Source organism: Linepithema humile, chromosome 4 (genome assembly GCF_040581485.1).
Source record: "Linepithema humile isolate Giens D197 chromosome 4, Lhum_UNIL_v1.0, whole genome shotgun sequence".
Lineage (NCBI taxonomy): Eukaryota > Metazoa > Arthropoda > Insecta > Hymenoptera > Formicidae > Linepithema > Linepithema humile.
This window is the reverse complement of record NC_090131.1, coordinates 12,029,329-12,050,652: the sequence shown is the minus strand read 5'-3', so window position 1 is coordinate 12,050,652 and position 21,324 is coordinate 12,029,329. Positions and strand designations below refer to the sequence as shown.

Sequence of the window (21,324 nt, the reverse complement as noted above, 5' to 3'; positions counted from 1 at the left end):
AATAATACCTAAAACCTTGTATATCAATTAATAATTTGTGGAATCTAATTTGAAGAACTAATTTTGATACAAGCTATATATTGTTGAAATCTTCTGATTATATTAATATTTGTTTAGAAATGGATTAACATTGAGTTTTACTTTTGTTCGTTGTTACTTTTTCATGATGTCTTACAATTAGTATTAAATTTTATTGATATCAATATTATTATAGAAAGCGACTAATCTGTTCGTCCTGAGTTTAGATAGATAGATTTATTATAATTGCTTTCAGCAGTTAAAAGATAGGAAAAGATAAGATTTGATTAAATAGTAGAATAGAGATATATTTGTTGGCATTTAAAAATTAAGCATTCAACGCAAAGAGAATGTTCTATTTAAATCTTTTTTTCTTCGTATCATTCTTTTATATATATGATATATTTTATTCAAATTGCTGCGAGCTTCGAAAATCGTCGAAAATATTAGACAACGGCAATGATGTCATAGGCGTTTAAATCATCTTGGAATCTTCAAATGAATGCGGAAGAGTGAAGAACAAAAATTTAACATGCGGACGAGGCTGAGTGAATACAACGGCAACTTCGACTACACAAAGCGTCGATTGTGAGGATTCCGTTACATTTAATGTGCCCGTTGCAGATACCTGCACATTAGCTGCCCAATCCCATACCGAAGGAATGCGTCACCTTGAGGATCCTTTGCTTACGTCGGCAGGTTTGGATATTCTTTGTCCGCAAGATCTAACCTGATCGAGTAGTCTACCATCTGCCGCCATCTGTTACAGCGCAGAGATTTTCTCAAAAGAAGTTCCAAGAAGGCCATAGAAGAAAAAGGCAGACTGCTCTAGAGAATACATTTCTTTACTGAATACCTACTTCCGAAAAAGTGGTTGCAGATTATTGTCGCGCGCGCGCGCGCGCGCGCGTGTGTGTGTGTGTGTGTGTGTGTGTGTGTGTGTGTGTGAGTGCGCACGCATGTATGTGGATATAAAAATATGCTATAGTTGTCAAAAAATTAAAAGCACACTTCCTAAATTATTACACAATATCATTGAAAATCTTATTCAAGTTCAGAAAAATGCAATTATTAAAAAATTTGTTATTTAATTTTTGACTCATAATTTATTAATACAGGATTTTATTTTTTAAAAAATTAATTTTAAACATTGGAGAATTTGCACTTTTTTAAACTTGAACAATTGTCAGTGATTCTTGTTTTGTAAACAAAGAATATCTGAACCGATATGTCGTCGTATGTATACATATATTGGGTTCATGAAAAAGATTCGTTCACATTTTTGCAATAAATTGCACTATGTACACATTATCCAATGAGATAATATGCTAAATCATTTTATAACTGACAACTTTCTGCGCATTTAAAAAAAATTATTGAAATGGATTGAGATTTGTAAATTTGGCATTGTTTTAAATATGGAGCAAAATAAAGGGTATTTCCATTACTTGATGCTTTTTTACTATCGGAAAGGCAAAACTGCAACGTAGACCTTAAAAAAGATTTGTACCATTTATGGGGAGTATACTGTAACAGAAAGAACGTATCAAACTTGATTCATGTGATTCCGTCAGAGTGACACTTGAAGATGGTGAGGCCAGTTACAGTTGACGACGACAAAATCAAGTCACTGATGGGAATAAATTTACACATGACAATGCGAGTGATTGCAGAAATACTAAAAATATCACAATCCAATGTTCAAAGTCATTAGATGCTTAGTATAATTTATTAATGACATCATCTGTTGCAAAAATGCGAACGAACTTTTTGATCAACCCAATACTACACCTCAAATAATCTAGGACTATAGAAATAAATAATGATTCAATTTAATATTATATACTTAATTATTACACAATGATAATTTTAGATAAAAGTACGAATTTTTGATATAATATTTTATCATTGATTGTAAAATATATTTTCTTCCTTTTTCAATTATTTTCTTTTGAGTGTTACTAATTATTTACCATATATATGTAATATGCGTTTGCATATTGAACATAAGATATTAATTAACATTATGTTAGTTAACGTGCTATTCAGTGTAACAGTGCGCAAAGTTTTATTGCATTAAATATTTTTTAAATTTTTATTGACATCAATTTTTTAATATAAAACAATTTTCTATTTTTGTAGTAATAAAGTATATAATTTTTATTTTCTTGGCACCATTTTCTGATATCATATTTTTTATAGAATGATATAAATAGAATATATAACGTTTTTTATAGTAGAATATATATTATAGTAGAATATATTTTATAATATAGAATATATAAAGTTTAGAATAGTTTAGAATATATAAAGTTTTTTTTCTATAGATAAAATATAATATGATAAATTTTTTCCATAGGTTTTTATTTATTATACATACATGTATACAACACTGTTCTAACAATCGCGTGTACTTGGCGCTTTTTTTGTACATTTTTTTAAAAAAGTAATTTTTTATAGATATGCCCTTTTCATGGATATCATACCAATTCCACAAAAAATTGTGTAACTTCTACTTTTATCTTTTATATCTAATCGTTAAATTTATTTACTAATCCGTAATAACATTAACAAAACTGAATTCCTTTCTGATACATATTCCACAATCCTCAATTTATTATCACATATTTAATCTTGAAATTGAAATTACATACACTCTTAACCCCACTCTCCTCCCTCCTCCTAATTCTTTTTCTTTATTTCCCTCCTATCATTAACAGTTACATGCATCCTCAAAATTATCCATAGTACGTCAAACGAACAACAAGTCTTTTCTATACGAAAATTACACAATCTCTAAGGTATGTTACTGTAATTTGCAATTTTATTGAATTTTTCAAATTAATTCTTTTGTTATAATTATGATGATTATATAGTGACTCAATAAGATCGTAGGCGTTAGTTTATAAGTTTCATTTTTATATTTTAGTAATTGACTCAAATTTAATTATCTGGATTTTGTACTTTAGATGGTCATAACGTGACCGAAACGTCTACTGTATCAGTTTTGTAATCACCTTGAATTATTAACAAGAATAATAGAAAAAATAATAAGCTACGAACACCTTGCTTTGGCTCTACATTCCCATCGTTTTACTTCAAATTAACAAAACTTCTAAAAAATAAATATTTTGTCGGTTCGCTAATTTGTATCATATTGCTTTTTAACATATCATTATTATAGTGTAAGTAATGATTTATTCCAGATTTCCTGATCCATGAATTATTGTCATTATTCAAAATTGTTAAATGTTAAAATTTCCGCAAATCAATGATCTAACTTTTGAAATATATGACTTATTGTTATTAAAGTTAAAAATTGTTGACTTATTCTAAAATAGATTTTCAATTACAAATGTTAATAAATGTAACATCCAAAAATCATAACATACATCTCAAACGATGATGACTTAAATAGATTTTTCAACATTTTGACTTTGGACTATTATAACTTCATTTATAGAGCACGTAGAGTAAAAACAAACATATTTTTATAATATAATTTAAGTATATACAATCGATTTAGCGTATTTTCAAATTGATCAGTCTAGGCATTATTCAAATCCAATAATCTCAGCTCTTTTCAGTCTCGCGTATAGATATCACGGTCGCATTTTGCGCATTGCGGGTGAACTTGGCGCGAGACACGACCGTGTCTTTTGATATGTATATATTATTATGTGTGTATATAATTTTGCGCTATTTAACTTTTAAATGTAAAGTTTTTTTGTAAAATTTGTGAATGTATTCTTTAATAAATATATGAAGACAATATTTTTTCATCACTTTATCAAATTTTGAAATTTTTAATACAAAAATAATTGTTGATTTGATTTCAAAAAAGAAATTATTTTTAAATAACTCATACGCACGGTAGCCGGTATAAAAATAAATAAATCAAGCGCATCGCAAATGTTTGGCCAACGATCCATGGTTGCAATTCAATCATTAAAAAGGGAGAAGAAACGATGTTAACGGTCTTAAACTCGGATCCCTCTCCTACCCGGAACCCTCTTCCTCCTTGCTCCCATGTCCTCGCTTCTCTCTCTTCCATGAATGAATTCGTAAACATCAGTCCGTCTCACATCCGCCTATTTTGGTAGAGACGCACACGCCTTTCGGTTTTCGTTGGGGGAGAAAATTATTTCTGGCAGTCGCGGCGATCTCTCTCTCCCTCTCTCCCTCTCTCTCTCTCTCTCTCTCTCTCTCTCTCTCTCTCTCTCTCTCTCTCTCTCTCTCTCTCTCCCCTCCCCCTCTTTTCTTTTTACGAGTGCAGAACAATGTGTATTTACCGCATTCGAATCAATTAATGATCGTTTACTAACATCCCTGGCATCCTCGTAACGCGGAAGCCTCTATGGAAGAGGATGCTATTATAGTTTCCTCTTTTTCGTACTTGAAATCGTTTTTCTATTACCGGGAAGTTCTCGCAAACATAAGATTCTATACAAAGAGAGTAAGATCTATGCTGGAGATAATAGAATTTAATTTATTGCATAAAGCCGATATTTAGTAGAGACTTATTGTGGGGATTTATAGTTACAATTGCAGAGCATAAAAAATATAAATAAATTTCCATATTACAAAGATAAGATTAAAAGATTATAAAATAAAAAAAATAAAATAAAAAGAAAAAGGTTGTTAGCAATGCTTATGGTATAGCACATCCAAATTTGTTCCATTCCATAATTTTTTTATTAGATGTGCAATTTATATTTTGACTTTAAATTTTATTTGTTTATTTATTTTTTGGAGAAATTCAATCTTGTGATTATATCATCACTAAAACATAATAGTAAGTAATGTAGAAAAAAAATTGAAATTTCTCAAAACCATTAAAAATTAGCATATCAAAATGTATATGGATACAAAAGAATCCTGCAGATTACAATGTTTTCTCAGTATCTTTCAGAGTATCTTTGGTCTGTGTGTACGATTTCAACGATCAGTCGGTACACTCTTGCATAAATGCAATACGCGCGAAATAAAAACGCAACGTACGCGTAATATACAATATATCGCATGGTGAACGCTGACAACTAAAAACTTCCAAGAAAATTCGCAAACATAGCCGCGGAAAATTGAAACGGGAGAAAAGAAGTTATAAAAAAAATAAAGAAAATAAAGGTAAAAGAGAGAGAAAGGGAAAAAATTTATTCAAAACTTATGGATTATAATAAATTATTATTATTTATTATTATTTCTTTATACAAAAAATTGTACTTAAAATAGTAAATATATATAAAATGGATAATAAAATATGTATGTATAAAATTGGATTATAAAATTTAAAACTGGATATAAAAAAATATTGGATTTTGAAGAAAATTTTTTACAACAAAGAAATGTGCAATAGAAATAAATTAATTAAAAAATCAGGTATATACATATATTATGATAAATCAAAATAAAAAGATTGACATATATACCGAGATATTTTCTGTTTACAAAGAGAAAAATAGAAAGGGGAAATATGCATTATGTGAAATTTGATAATCTAAAAATATAAATTTGAAAAATATGCACGAAGCATTATCAACATTTACTTTATAATAATACACAGAAAAATAAATAAATAAAATAAATAAATAAATAAACTAATAAAAAAGTAAGAAATATATAAAGGCTTAAATGATAAAATCAAATAAATAAGTTCTCAGAAGCATAAAGAGCCACAAACGCCGGATCTTAGTGCGGAAAGTCATATAATCAAATTAAAAACATATATAAATACAAACATTTTGATCTGACATCAGGCCTTTCTCAGTGTGACAAAGTCACATAAAATAAAAGTTGCACGCAATAATATAAAAGATAGATAAAATCAAGTATAAAATATGTGATAATTAGCGCATAAGATAGAACGGAGTCAGCAGAATTAAAATTGTAATAAAATCAAATCCAAATTAGTAATCAAAACGTAAAGAACTGACTGTGAGATGGTAGACTATTGCACTTATGCGCTGATTATCACATATTTTATACTTTATTTTATCTATCTTTTATATTATTGCGTGCAACTTTTATTTTATGCGACCTTGTCACACTGAGAAAGGCCTGATGTCAGATCAAAACGTTTGTATTTGTATATGTTTTTAATTTGATTATATGACTTTTCGCACTAAGATCCGGCGTTTGTGGCTCTTTATGCCCCTGACAACTTATTTATTTGATATAAAATAATGTTTGCAATATTTCACTCTCATATACAAGTTTTATAATAAAATCCATTAATAGTAAAAAACAAAATAGTTAAATTTAAAAAATCAAAGTTTGTGATTTAAAAAAAAATATATACAGGGTGTTTTATAATGTCCGTGCCAACGCTCGTGTACGGATAGAGTGTGGTAAACTGAATAGAAAAGTCCTTTACCGTTTTGCAATTTTCGCAATAGTAATTGAGATATTAATTAAAAGGGATTGACGAATAATCGCGCGTTGATCGCGGCTAGATCGTAGGCTGTACGCTCTAGGCGTAACAGCAATGAGAATCGCATGGCAACGAAAAATAACAACGCATATCACTCCTGCTCTTGCTACGTGTTATTTTTCGTTGCCATGCGATCCTCGTTGTTGTCACGTTTAGAGTGTACAGCCAGGGCCGCATTTACCATAAGGCGCATTAGGCGCAAGCTGGGGCCTCATTCTCTATGGGGCCACATTTTAAAACTCTACTCCTCACAAATAACAATATAAAAAACAGCCTAGTTATAGTTGCAAAATAAAATACTTATTTTTAAATATTAAATTCATAATATAAAAACTAGAGGCCGCTGAAAAATTTGTAAGCGGTAATTGTTTATTAAATTTCGCCTTTTTGCATCATATAATGGAGTGCTTAGAATTAGATGCATATTTCGAGCCGATTCCTTAGACGACACCTCCTATCCTCCCATTACCGCTCGATCTCGACGGCCGAACGCGTCTAATGTTCTGGCTCTCTTCGATTGTTTTACACACATGCCTAGTCGGCGACGGACATTATTAGTGCAGTCAGTCTACGTGAGCGTACCACGAACGAGGCAAAAAACTATTGGGATAATAACTATTTTGTTCCCTATATCTACATATTTCACACAACCGTAGAAGGTGAGAAAAGAAATAGAATTGTGGAATGTTTTTTTAGCTTATCGCTATTCCTTAGTTTTCTAACAACTGATAGTTTAGTTATTTGGTTAGTATTTGTAAAGCAGTATACAAGTGTATATACTTATTAATTATTTGATTAAAGTAGTTGCCACAATTGATAAGAATTTATTTTTCAATGAATTTATTATTCTTATTTTACTGTTACTCGTTTATTTTAACAAAACCAAGATACTACTGTTTCTATTTTTGTATTTTTTTAGCGTAATTGTTTTATTTTATTTATTTATATGTTCACTAGCTTTACTGTCCCGTTTTAAGAACGAGATATTTTTTATAAGTTTAGAATTTTTACTAATGGTTTATCTAATCATCTAATAATTCTTTGTACACCAAGTTCATCGTGTAACAATTTGAATCATTAGGTAATTTAACCCTAAGATTGGCAGCATTCCTAATCTTTGAAAGTGCGACATATAATTGACCATTAGTAAATTTTTGATATCTTTATTCACTCAACTCAGCGTTTTTAGTAGCTTTTAAAGATGATTATTTTTTAAAAAGTTTTTAAAGATTAAAAAATAAATAAAATAGTGTTTCTTAACTTTTTATATATGTATATTGATTTTGAATTTAATAAATATTTAAAATCAAAAATAAAATTAAAATTAAAAGCCAAAGAATCCAATGCTAGATGTCCATGCAAAATATCTCAACAAAAAAAATACATAAAATTTATTTTAAAATAAAATTTATTTTATGTATTCTTTTTGTATTGTTTTTGATTTGTTTCATTTACTTCTTTCTCTCCTTCTATGTTTTCCACATTATTTTGATGTTTTTCATTTTCACTTTTGTCTTCTTCTGATACTGATACCAATGTTTCGCTTTCAGTCTGAGAAGTTTTAGGTATAATTTCAGTTCTATGAAATTCTTCATTTCCTTCATTCTCAGAAGAACGTAAGAAAGAAAATAACATTTATTTTAAAATAAAATTTATTTTATGTATTCTTTTTGTTGAGATATTTTACATGGACATCTAGTATTGGATTCTAGCTTTTAATTTTAATTTTATTTTTGATTTTATTATTTGAGTCCTTATATTTAAGTTTTTAATAAATATTTATTTCGCTTTTTATAGTATAATATAATACATATAATGATGCCAAGAAAGTTTGAATCTGGAGCTAGTAAAAGAAAACGACTCAGAGAAAAGGAAAAACAGCTAAATAGTCAAAAAGGGGCAATTTTGTCTTTCTTACGTTCTTCTAAGAATGAAGGAAATGAAGAATTTCATAGAACTGAAATTGCACCTAAAACTTCTCAGACTGAAAGCGAAACATTGGTATCAGTATCAGAAAAAGACGAAAGTGAAAATAAAAAACATCAAAATAATGTGGAAAACATAGAAGGAGAGAAAGAAGTAAATGAAACAAATCAAGAAGGTTTTGAAGAAAATTTTTAATTGGAGTCTGTACTTACTAGTAGACAGGTTATCTATTATCCTATAGATATAGCAGTGTGGCCAATTAGTATTAATGAACAATTTATTGAGCATATTTTAATAAATATGCCTCAGAGTGTTGGTAAAATCGAAAATTTAAAAAAAGAATACACAGAACGTAATAGAATATATGTCAGAAATGTAAATGAATCACATTTTTACTGTAAAAAGGCGAATGGAACAAAGGAGAAACGAGAGTGGCTAATTTTTTCAGAAACCAGCAAAGCGATTTACTGCTTTGTTTGTAAATTGTTTTTTAAGTCAAATAATAGCTTAATGAAGGGTTTTAATGACTGGAGAAATATAACACAAATCTTATGTGATCACGAGCGTTCTACTGAGCATATACGAGCAATGTGCACATATCGCAAAAGAAAATCAAGTTCTGTAAATAGTAGAATTGATTCTGAATTAATGAAACAAATACAATCTGAAGAAAATTATTGGAGAGAGGTTTTAAAAAGAATAATAGCTACCATTAAGTTATTGAGTAAATTAGGGCTAGCATTTAGAGGCAATACAAATGATATTTTTTCTGATTCTTGCGGAAATTATTTATCGTGTTTACATTATTTAAGTGAATTTGATGATTTTTTAAAACATCACATTAAAATGTACGCCAACTGTGGTTCTGGCAAATCAAATTATCTTTCTTACCATATTTGTGATGAATTCATAGCGTTAATAGCTAATAAAACAAGAGAAATATTAATATCAGAAATTAAGGAAACTGCTTATTTTGCAATAATACTCGATTCAACGCCCGACATTGCCCATAATGACCAACTAGCTATTATATTTAGGTACGTTACTGCAAATTCTGACATTAGAGAAACATTTATCGGGTTCATCAGTATTACACAACATGATTCCTTATACTTAGAAGAGGTAGTATTAAAAAAATTAGAAGAATTATCTTTGGACATAAAAATGTGCAGAGGACAAAGCTATGATAACGCTGCTAATATGAAAGGTGTCTATACAGGTTTACAAGCTAGGCTGAAAAAACATAGTCCCTCTGCACATTATATACCATGCTCTAGTCATTCCTTAAATTTAATTGGCAACTCTGCTGCTGAATCTTGTCCGGAAGCAGTGCAATATTTTTGTTTTATTCAAAATGTATATAATTACTTTTCATCTTCAACAAGAAGATGGGGTATACTCTTTAAACATTTGAGAAAAAAATCTTTAACAGTTAAAAGACTAAGTAAAACGAGGTGGTCCGCAAGAGCTGACGCTATATTGGCTTTGAAACGTGGATATAAACAAATTAAAGAGGCATTACTTGAACTATCCATTTCTCCTCATGAAAAACCTATTTCTAAATTAGAGAGCTCATCATTGGCTGAAGATTTTGACAATTTAGAAACAGCAATTTTAACAGTTGCGTGGGACAAAATTTTACAACGAATAAATGCTACTAGTAAATCTCTACAAAATCCTGATATGGATTTGTTGTTAGCTAATAATTTGTTACAGTCTTTAGTTGGTTTTATTTTAGATATAAGAAATAGTTTTGCTGCTTTAAATGAAGAAGCGAATTTATTAACAGATAAAACAAAATTTAAAGATGAAAAAAAAGACTAAAAAAACGAAAAAAAATGTGTGACGAAGTTTCACAATCTAACGATGAGATTATATTACATGGGAAAGAAAATTTCATTGTTAATACTTTTAATGTCATTTCTGATAAGCTAATTCTAGAAATTAATGAAAGAAACAAAAGCTATTTAGAAATATTAGAGATGTTTAACATTTTTTTGAAGAAAGATATAGATCAAACCAAGTACAAGACTAGTATTGACAAAATTTTACAAACTTATGGGACTGATATTGACACAGAAAAATTTATTGATGAAGTTAAGCAATTTTTAATAATGATAAAAGAAGAAAATTTTTCAATTAAAAATATGTATAAATTTATAAACGATGGATTAAGGTCTACTTTTCCGAACGTAGAAACAATTTTAAAAATATTTTTGACGATGCCTATTTCAAATGCAAGTGCTGAACGCTCATTTTCAGTGTTGAAACGAATAAAAAATTATTTAAGAAGCAACTTGCACCAAAATAAAACAAGTAACCTGTCGTTATTATGCATTGAATCAGATATAATGGACTCGATTAATTATGATGACATTATAGATATATTTGCTAAAACCAAAGCCAGAAAAAAAAACTTAATTTTTTAAAAATTAAATTTGAATTGATTTGTTTTTATACTTTTTTAAAACGCAAATATATGTATAATGTTGTGTTATTTTAATTTTATTAAAATAAGTTATTATGAAAATGTCGATTTTTATTTTCAATAAACTTAAAAAAAAATAAATTATTAACAACAAGCTACAGAGCCCAAGCTGGATTTTCGTGCTTAATTTATTAATATATTATAACAAATGTTTAGGTCAATCTAGACGTTTCGACCATCTGGTTGTGGTCATCTTCAGTAGTTAGTTATTATAAAATTCGGAACATATTAATAAACAATCGTTACTTATAAAACTAATTCGGATATTACAATCTTCTTATATTCGTTACATTTAAAAATTGTTTAGAAGGACAACACATCTTGAAAGTCATGCCTCTTCTAATAACACCAATCTTAAGATCATCAGGAAGGAAATCATGTTTTACATTAAACATACACGATGTCCTTTTTAAGATTTGAATTGTGGTTGATTGCAATTATTCTCAATGCATAGCAGTACCGTCATGTTGTGTTTTCGTGTAAACTTTCTTATTTTAAAAAAACTAAGAACCAAAACTATTCGGTGTAACGAGTCAGTTTGCTAAAAATGATATTGGAGGTCCGTGTCGTTTGAGTGGACATGGCAATTAGTTTGAGTGGACATGGTTAACTAGTTTGCCATGTCCACTCAAACGACACGGACCTCCAATATCATTTTTAGCAAACTGACTCGTTACACCGAATAGTTTTGGTTCTTAGTTTTTTTAAAATAAGAAAGTTTACACGAAAACACAACATGACGGTACTGCTATGCATTGAGAATAATTGCAATCAACCACAATTCAAATCTTAAAAAGGACATCGTGTATGTTTAATGTAAAACATGATTTCCTTCCTGATGATCTTAAGATTGGTGTTATTAGAAGAGGCATGACTTTCAAGATGTGTTGTCCTTCTAAACAATTTTTAAATGTAACGAATATAAGAAGATTGTAATATCCGAATTAGTTTTATAAGTAACGATTGTTTATTAATATGTTCCGAATTTTATAATAACTAACTACTGAAGATGACCACAACCAGATGGTCGAAACGTCTAGATTGACCTAAACATTTGTTATAATATATTAATAAATTAAGCACGAAAATCCAGCTTGGGCTCTGTAGCTTGTTGTTAATAATTTATTTGAATAATTTGAGCCAATATTATATTTTTAATTTATTAAAAAAAAATGCATATGAATTTGATTAACTGAAATGGACTTGTTCTTTTGAGGCCTCATAATGATATTGCGCCTAGGGCCTCCAAAAGTATAAATGTGGCCCTGTGTACAGCCCACGATCTAGCTACGCGCAACGCGCGATTATTCGTCAATCCCTTTTAATTAATATCTCAATTACTATTGCAAAAATTGCAAAACGGTAAAGGACTTTTCTATTCAGTTTACCGCACTCTATTTGCACACGAGCGTTGGCACGGACATTATGAAACACCCTGTATATACACAGGGTGTCCGATAATTGCTGAATCACCTCTCGGGTGCAGGTAGAGCGGGTTAAACCGAGTAGAAAAGTCCTCTATCGTTTTGCGATTTTCGCAATAATTAATGAGAAATTAATTAAAGAAGATCGGCCAATTTGTGCGAGTCTAAGCGCGCGGCGAGAAGAGACAGCCCGTTGTTACGTGGTCGCTAGGACGCAAGGATCTAGCGTTACACACCGCTCGTATGTGCCGTTGTCATTCATAGAGCGCTCCTCCCAACGATTTATCGCGCGCCTAGTAACCAAATAACAGTGGGCTGTATCACCACGGGTCTCTTCTCGCCGCGCTCTTAAACTCGCGCGAATTGGCCGATATTTTTTAATTAATTCCTCATTAATTATTGCGAAAATTGCAAAATGATAGAGGACTTTTCTATTCGGTTTAAACCGCTCTACCTACACCCGAGGTGATTCAGCAATTATCGGACACCCTGTATATGATAGATTTTATAAGAATAATTTTCACGGATTTTGCGTGACAATTTTAAATAATACATGTATTTAAAAAAAATAAAAATATGTCTAGACTATCATTTGTTTAGGGCAGTGAATCTCTTCTTTTACTGAAAATTATGATTACCTGTAGGATAAAAGGATCTAAACACAGTAAGAAAAAAAAGAAACAAAAAATGAAGAAAGACAGAAAAATTAAGGAGTGTGGTTAAATTATTGGCGTTTAAAGCAAAGCATGGGTGCAGAAATTTAGGGGAATCACAATAAAAATATCTCTTATTTGAAAATTATTACAATATTTAATGAATTTGGAGCATAATTTCTTTAAAAAACTCTGAAACATTAATACTTTACAAATCAAAAATTTTAATTATAAAAATTTAAATTTTGAATTTTAAAAGTTAAACAATTATTATTTATTTCTACAGAGTTTTACTCAGAATAATAATTAAAAAGTTATTTAAAACTGAATGTCAAAATATTGCGACGATTGATCCCACATATCAAATTTTCGCTGAGCTCGACTCAATTTCAAATTGATTGAACAATCCACGAATGAAAATAACTGCAACACGATGTAACTCGTATAATGTACAGTATGGATACAAATTGAGATTCTTACCGTAGAGTTGCCATTGCAGTCACAGCTTCAGACTGTTGATGCGAGAAACGGACGAGGAAACAAAGAAAAGTAGCAAACGAGACGAAGAGGCAGAATGTGCGAGTACGAAGAACAGATAAAGTCGGACAGGAAGGCGAGGGGAAACGACGATGTGTTTGCAACGTGAGGGCGATGTATTTTTTTAGCTGAGATGCACGCGACCAAAAGGAGCATACGTACAATTAGGTACATTAATTGGTGTCCACTTTCAACAGTCAAATTTCTGTACAATAATTAAGGAGTACAGTTTCTCGTTTATCTAATTAATGATTCAACTGTTTTATGCTTGCAGAGCTAGCAAAAAAAGAAAAAAAATCGTGTACTATAAAGCATGCTTGTAAATGTCAGCGCACCAGACATCATTAATGCATCCGTTTTAGTTTAATACGTAGACTTTAAACAAAATTAAATGTTATGGTTGTCTATTTACTTTTTTATGGAAATCGAATGTTATGATAGTTTTACAAGAGCATAATAATAAAAATATATAATTATAAAAAAAATAGAAATTTTTTCAACAGCGCAATCTAATCTCCGATTGATAAGATTAAAAGATAATAATAATAATTATTTCAATAAAAATCGACATGATCGCTTTTTATGATTGTCTTTTACGATTGTTTTACTATTCTTAAGTGTGAATTGTCAATATAGTGAGAACAAACAAAAGAACTTCAAAATATCTTATACATATAGACTGAAGAGTTTCTTCTGGAAATCTTTTTTAATTGTAATTCATTTTCTTACAAATAAATATTCACTTACAAATAAAGATTGTAAATATTATAACAAGCAGAACAAAGCATAAGAAAAAAAGTATAAGACAAGAAGATAAAGATTGTACTTGTAAAAAATATAGTTAATTTACACGTTTTACATAGCTCAAATGAGAGACCAAACTTATCTGTACAAATCTACACTATTGCGTTATATGTTGCAAATTTAAATTTTCAAAAAAAACATCAAGAATAAATGCACTTAAACTGAATCACGCGGAATTCGGTGCGCATTGCAACAAGGTACCATCTTTGCACTCACCATAATTTTTCGCTGAGATCGGTGTCAACAGAGAGGCAAACGATACCGTTGTGCGTAGATAGATCTTGTTGTGGCGTGAGGAAATAAAAGGACAAACTTCACTTCGTTACATGTGCAATAACTGTACTGTGGCACGCGTCCTGTTTTTCGGAGCAGAACAGCACGGACCGGCGTAGCATGTCACGGAATAACGTTTCGAGTGGAAAAACGCACAAGACGTATCGCACGTTGACCGGTGTCTGCCGGATCTGCAACCGGAGCCGAGACGAACAAGACGCGAACGATGGACCCGACAGCAACGCAACAAGTGACAGCCTCTGCGTCTCGTACAGACTCTCGTAGTTCGCGGCTGCTCATGCGCAATTGTCGAGGGCGCCACCGCCTGACCAGCAAAACTAAAAAAATGAAAACTAAAGAAAGATAATAAAACTAAAAAACTAGAGAAGAAAGATAATAAAACTAAAAAAAAGAAAACTGATGTATAGTTCAATATATTTTTCAATCATTTCTCTGTCTAGTAAAAATTGTTTAAGAGAATTATTTCAGAGAAAATTGTACTGACCTTTAGGACCGTATTCATAGTCTGTTCTTATCTAGATATTGAAATATATAGATGGAATAAGGAATAGCTGATAAATGCGGCAAGGGAATAATATATTGACTTTGGTTATTTCAATGTGTTCGGATATATTCGGTATATTGAGCTGTATAATATATTGGAGTGAGTCTTTTCCATAAGAACCAATGTGTAGTTTGCAGTCCAAGGATAGCAATAGTAGGCAGGAACCAAGATCTATAGAGAGAAGGTTACCTCAGGCAAACCGGTTGTGGGCGAGGGACGATGAAGTAAGGGGGGAGCTAGAAACAGCTTGTAGGCGAGGGGCGACGAAGGAAGGGGAGAGCATGATGATCTCATCGACCAGTGATGCGATATCTACTACCGGGCTCGCGGCTCTCGAGCCCCAACACAAGTAAGAAGCGCTTACGTCACGCGTCTGTGTGCGCTCGGCCGTTCGGCTATAGAGAGAGAGCGGACGTCTCTGTCTTGCTACCATCGAGCCGACGTAAACACATTGCGGACGGCAAATGCTCAGAAACAAGCGCTTTTAATCGAGTAAGGCGAGTGCTTAGCGGATTCGAAGTCCCGTATTCGAGACTTGATTTTCGCAACTTTTTTTTTTCTTTTTTCCACATTTGTTTCTAACAGTGTAAGTTAGTTAATAATGTTTTTTTGGCTAAAAAATATTATTTCGTATATTAATAATATATTTGCATATGTTAAACTAATAACTAATTATTTTAAAAAGAATACTAATTTGCTATTATAAATAGAAAAATGAAGTCATTTTACAACATACATATTGCAACAAAGTGTAATTTAACATGTGCAATTATTGTTAATAAATATAAAATAATATTTTTTAGCCAAAAGCATTATCTAATGATTCACTTGATGGTACAGTGCTAGAAACAAATATTGAAAAAGAAAAAAAATGTTACAAAAGCAGTTTTCAAATACAAGATTTTCAATATTCCTGCCACTCGCCTTAATCGATTAGCCACGCTTGCTTCTTAACATTTATCTCTATCGAAAGATTACACACCTGGAAAATTTTTAACTATTTATTTTAAATTACTGCATATTAGCAAAAGTTACTGTACTGTGGAGATTAGTGGAGAAACGGTAACATACAATGCAGTCAAATACATCTTACAAATGCAGTCAAATAGATCGAAGATTTATTGCACTCTTGTTAGCATGTTAAAGTATGTGTAGCGTATTATTAGTTCATTAGTAATTTTAAGTGTTATTAATAGTGGTCTTCTACACCACCTTTGAGGTTCCACTAACTAGGCGCGTTCGATTTTTTTTAAGTGAATCGTCGCCTGGAGCCCTATCGTACCACTTTTTTAAAATTATAATTTAAGGTAAAAGTAATTTTTATTGTCTTGATGTTGATGGACCATATCTTGTGCAAAAATAAAAGAAATAAATATAAAAATAAAATAAATAATTAAAGTTAAAATAAAAGTAAATTTCTCTAAATTCTTGACCGTCTATTAAAAAATTCTTTTATGGTTTGAAGATTGTTATAAAGTAGTATAAAGTACATATAGAGAAATAAAATGTATAAAGAAATTATTGAAAATAAATGTATGAAAGTTTAGTGTTATATGTAATTTAATTTTCAACAATTTCTGTATATATTTTATTTTTCTATTAAAACAGCTGAATACAACAACAGCTGAATACGAAAACAGCAATCTTAACACACTTCTTCCGTCTTCGTCTGTTTCAAGATTTTGCGTTTATTCACTCGCACGTCTCACGGTCAATTCTGTATACATCTATAAAATATAATTCCTAATATCAAAACACAATGCTCATTTGGTTGTTACCGTCGGTTACAGTCCAGTAAAAATCTTTGAAAATCTTTGTTGAATACGTATATTTATTTTCCCAGTGCTATAATTATTATAATAATTATAATTTAATATTTTACGAGACATTGTTTCGCTGCGTGTTGCTGTTTGAAGAAGATACTATAGCCGTAACTAGTGAGATATAAATTATATTTCTTTTTTCTTTTATTATATTTTTTTAAATGTTTTATTATTATATAGTTTTTTAATTATTGGCGCATTGGCAAACGAAACTGGAGTCTTAAAGTCCTGTTACTTTATACTTGCAAGTAAATATTTTATTTATATTTTATATTTTATATGCATTTGTAATATTTTCGTGTTCAGACAGTTAACTCGTATTGCAGGGATTCCGACTGCGATCGTGCATTTCAAATTATTCTATATTATTCTCTAACTTCTATTTTTTACTATAAAAATGAGTGACAAGGCAAAAAATACACGTAAACGAAGTTTTTCGGAATCTTGGCTTCAAGATGATCGTTTCAAACCTTGGATTCGTAAAGTATCATCGGACGAAAGTCTTTTTTATTGTATTATATGCAATAAAGAAATGTCTTGCTATTCATCGCATGTTGCAAGACATGCAAATTCTGCGAGTCATAAGGACAAGATGAAACAAAATATATCAGATGACGATATAAGTCCAAGAACCAAAATTTCAAAATATGACATTAAATTTCAAAAAGAATGGTTGGATATAGCATTATTTAAGCCATGGTTACGCGAAGTGTCAAATGACAAGCGTGCATTTTTTTGCACATTTTGCAACAAATCATTTATTGGAGATTTATCTAACGTATATCGTCACGCATTTTCTAAAAAACACGTGGAACAAAACAAACAACAAGAAACAGACGAAGATGTCGATATGATAGAGGAATCGATTTCACTTAAAGAGCGAAGGAAATTGGCAGAAATTCGATATGCAGCGTTGATCGCAGATAGAAATATTCCTTTCCAAACTGCGAAAGATATTCTCAATTTTTTCCAAGAGATAGGAAAGGATTCGGACGTATTACAAAAAATGAGTATGAGCCGAAAGAAATGTACAAACATTATTTCAAATGTACTATGCCCAATAGAAACAGATCGTGTGGTTGAAAGCATTCAAAATACCAAATTTTCTATTTTTATAGACGAAACGTCTGATATTTCTAATGAAAAGTGGATGACGTTTCTTGTTCGATTTGTTGATTCTGAAACATTAGATATTCGCACGCAATTAGTAAAATTAATTAATATTGACGCGAAAAGTAGCAGTGCGGACAAAATATTTCATGCATTTCAAAATGAGATGTGGAGATTACAGATTCCATTTACAAATATTATTGCTTTATCATGTGACAATGCGCCTGTTATGGTAGGAAAATATACGTCATTTAAAAGAAAATTAGAAGAAACTTGTAAACATTTACTAACATTTGCGTGTCCATGCCATTCTGCTGCATTGATTGCACATTCTGCATGTGCAAAAATACCAGAGTATTGCGAAGAATTTTTGAAAAAAATTTCAAATTATATTAATAGTAGTCCTAAGCGTTCAGCTATTTATAGAGACTTTAGTGATTGCTTTTTGGAAACAAGTCACAACATTTTAAAATTGTCTCATACGCGATGGCTTTCTCGCCATTCATGTATTGAAAGAATTCTTGAATCTTGGGATGCTATCAAGCTTTTTCTCACTGATATGGCGTTGGCAGACAAATCAAAGTCTGCAAAAGATTTAATGTCTGTCATGGGAAGTTACGATGTAAAAGCATATTTTTTATTTTTAGAGCATATTTTAGATTATTTTAATTCATTTAATGCATTTTTCCAAGCAACAGAAACAAGAATTCATTTATTGCAACCAAAGTCAGTAAAATTTTTAACAACAATATGCAAATACTTTTTGAAGCCAGAATTATTGAAAACCGTATGTACTAATATTAAATTTTCTGAAAAAGAGAATCAAAAATCTTTACAAGAAATAAATTTGGGATCCAAATGCGAGGAATATCTCGATGAATTAATAAAAGAAGGATCTACAGACACGATGTACGATTACAAATGTAACATAATTACAAATGTACGAGAAAATTGTTTACAATTTTACGTCACCGCTGCTGAAGAAATTAGTAAAAGATTACCAATTAATGACAAATTTTTGTCCACATTGACAGTTTTAGAAGCAAATGTAGCTTTATCAGATAATGATAGAGAAATATCATTTAACGATGTTTCTTTTATTGCCAAAACTATAGGCGGATTTGACGAAAACGGTTTGCGGGAAGAATGGTTGAAATTACATGAAGATTTTACTGAGACAGACAAAATAAATTTTTCTAATTTAAATTTTGATGATATGTGGAAAAAAATTTTACGAAGTAACAACACTATAAAATATCCTAATATGAAATCTTTGGTGAATGCTATTCAAACACTGCCTAATTCTAATGCAGATCCTGAAAGGATGTTTTCAGTTTTATCTGATTTAAAAACCAAAAAACGCAACAAACTTTCGGTCACCAATGTTAACGCTCTTTGTGTTTTAAAATCAGCATTAAAATCGCGTAAGGAAACAGTGCTAAATATGGACATTAATGAGAGGCATTTGTCTTTGATGTCGGCAAAGACACTGTACGCCAGTAGTCCTGGGAAAATAAAAAAAAATATAACGTTACATATTGCAGATGATGGTCCATCAACATCAAAACAATAATAATTACTTTTATCTTGAATTTCAATTTTAAAAAAGTGGTACGATAGGGCTCCAGGCGACGGTCCACTTAAAAAAAATCAAACGCGCCTAGTTAGTGGAACCTCAAAGGTGGTGTGGAAGACCACTATTAATAACACTTAAAATTACTAATGAACTAATAATACGCTACACATACTTTAACATGCTAACAAGAGTGCAGAAAATCTTCGATCTATTTGACTGCATTTGTAAGATGTATTTGACTGCATTGTATGTTACCGTTTCTCCACTAATCTCTACAGTACAGTAACTTTTGCTAATATGCAGTAATTTAAAATAAATAGTTAAAAATTTTCCAGGTGTGTAATCTTTCGATAGAGATAAATGTTAAGAAGCAAGCGTGGCTAATCGATTAAGGCGAGTGGCAGGAATATTGAAAATCTTGTATTTGAAAACTGCTTTTGTAACATTTTTTTTCTTTTTCAATATTTGTTTCTAGCACTGTACCATCAAGTGAATCATTAGATAATGCTTTTGGCTAAAAAATATTATTTTATATTTATTAACAATAATTGCACATGTTAAATTGCACTTTGTTGCAATATGTATGTTGTAAAATGACTTCATTTTTCTATTTATAATAGCAAATTAGTATTCTTTTTGAAATAATTAGTTATTAGTTTAACATATGCAAATATATTATTAATATACGAAATAATATTTTTTAGCCAAAAAAACATTATTAACTAACTTACACTGTTAGAAACAAATGTGGAAAAAAGAAAAAAAAAAGTTGCGAAAATCAAGTCTCGAATACGGGACTTCGAATCCGCTAGGCACTCGCCTTACTCGATTAAAAGCGCTTGTTTTCTGAGCATTTGCCGTCCGCAATGTGTTTACGTCGGCTCGATGGTAGCAAGACAGAGACGTCCGCTCTCTCTCTATAGCCGAACGGCCGAGCGCACACAGACGCGTGACGTAAGCGCTTCTTACTTGTGTTGGGGCTCGAGAGCCGCGAGCCCGGTAGTAGATATCGCATCACTGTCATCGACTAACAGTAGCTGTCTCTCTCGCACGCTTTAGTGTTTTCTCTCTCGCTCCTTTAATATAGAAATGCTTTGAGTTTTTATCAAAAAAATACTTTTTTTTTTGTAAAATATTGATAGCACTGGAAATTGCGTAATAAAAATTGAAAAGTAAATTAGAAAGGCGCTATAAATTACATATATTGCAAATTATAGCGCTAGATATTTAACGTTTATAATGTTAAATATCGCTGCAACAGATGCATTTGTGATACAAATTGCTTTGTACTCGTATTTAGACTGTAATATCAATGAAAATAAAATATAATTTGGAGATATACACAAAAAACATTATTTGTAAAGTAGTAAAATAAAAGAAAAAATAGTACATATTTAAAAATTATTTTTAAAATAATATTTACTGTTTATATGCATTATTTACAAAAGAAATACTATAAAGAAATTTATTTTTTATATTTAATTGTGAAAACCTCAAAAATTGTCAAGAAATTGTAACTGAAATTCATGAATGTAAGTACAATTCTAGGAATATAAAAAGCATCATACACAAATTTATTATGATACAAACTTAAATAATGAAATTGTAATATATGTTTCAACATTGCAAATGTGAATATTTATATGATAAAATTTACAAAGTGTTAACAATTTTCAAATATTTGCTAATAAAATATT

At 30.4% G+C, this 21,324-nt stretch overlaps 1 protein-coding gene across 1 annotated transcript in view; it reads right to left on the bottom strand.

Annotated features, from left to right (window-relative positions):
- The window catches only part of LOC105668643 (uncharacterized), a 472,083-nt gene extending 457,215 nt beyond the window's left edge, over positions 1-14,868 (bottom strand). The window contains 1 exon segment of the mRNA XM_067354097.1: positions 14,497-14,868. The gene's annotated coding sequence lies outside the window, so the exon portion shown is untranslated.
- Positions 14,869-21,324: the final 6,456 nt, after the last annotated feature.